Raw genomic sequence first — 1,547 nt, forward strand, 5'->3', positions numbered from 1 at the left:
TGATCAGTTACTAATACATCATGGAATTTTTCCACGCTATTGTCTTCTTTTGCATCTCAGTTATTTAGCTTTCAATTTTCTTCATTAACTCTCAGCATATGCCCTTTAGATTGTTTATTGTTCAAAAATTCTTTGTGGGGATACAATTTTTTCTGTCCCTTCCTTCAATGGTAATCTTTATTGTTCTTCCCAAATTTGAACTAAAATAAGAGTAGGTTTTCTTGTCCCCAGTGAAAAAATTATCTTTGTTATACTGCTTAAAAAAATTTTAAACAAGCAAGCATGAAACAAAAATGATTATAAAAGCAAACCACTAAAGAGTAAGCATCATAAGGAAAAAAATATTCATATTTTCTAGTTAAGAACATTTTTATTATTTAAATTCACTCCAAACTATAAGGCATAACTTCAGTGTGAGCATAAATTTCCACTCATTTACATTTACTAAGAATCTGGAAGTGATAATGTGTTGGATAAATAGACTTGTACACCATGTGAGGGCAGCACCACATTCTAGGAAAGATGTTGGTAACTCATTTTGTCATGCTACAGACATCATAAACTTTTCTTACACAAACACAGGTGACATAGTCAATCATTTGGCATAACCTTCAGATATAATATAGGCACTGGAGATGCATGTGACTTCTGTAAGTATAATGTGACATCATTTTCCAGCAAACATCCCTTGTACAAATAGCAGTCACACACTAAATTCATGAGATAAAGAGCCATACTATACAGTGTACATATGTTCTGGTCTTACAGTGTTATACCACTCACAGTGTAGGACAATTGATTTTTTTTACATGACCACAAAGATAAGCACAGGTCTGAACCCTAAACTACCACTAAGTGATTACATCTTAGGCTCCATGATAATGTAAGAACACCACTGTCCCGTACGCTGTATCTTACAGAACAGGACATTGTCATCAATCAGATGACCATTTAAGATGATAGTAAGGTATCCTCCAATTTTGTCTTTTATGGCCCAGTATGGAAGAGTCATCTATCAGTTGTTTACAGAAGTGATATAAATGGGGTTATATTTCTCCACAGGTTGCAAGATTTAATGCATTTTCCTTAGTACAGTAGATAAGTATTACTGAGAAATACAATCACTCTTAAGACTATTTCTAAATCCAGATACACATTACTTTATATTAGTAGTGTGGGTAGATGTAAAAGTACTTGTCTTATGTGTGTTACATTAGCTACTTTATGTAAGTGTGATTGATCTTAGAGCTTTAGCAATACTTTCATAATGATCAGGTAAATAAGATATCCAATTTACTATTAGAAGGTTCTGATTAAGTTTGTCAACACATTTTTGTTTAGGATGTCTTTTGCCAAGGTGAACACAAAAGGCAATTTAAACGTGGACAATTAACATGGGCCTGCCATTCATCCTTTCAGAAACCCAATAACTAACATGGCGAAAACAATGGTAAAGTTGGTAATACAGATTTAGGACCTTTTCTTGGGATTTTCTTATTAATTAACTAAAGTTTTAGCTTGCTGAAATTTGTCAGACTTGCTGGATG

This window comes from Megascapheus bottae, chromosome 24 (assembly GCF_031878675.1).
Source record: "Megascapheus bottae isolate mThoBot1 chromosome 24, mThoBot2.hap1, whole genome shotgun sequence".
Classification (NCBI taxonomy): Eukaryota; Metazoa; Chordata; class Mammalia; order Rodentia; family Geomyidae; genus Megascapheus; species Megascapheus bottae.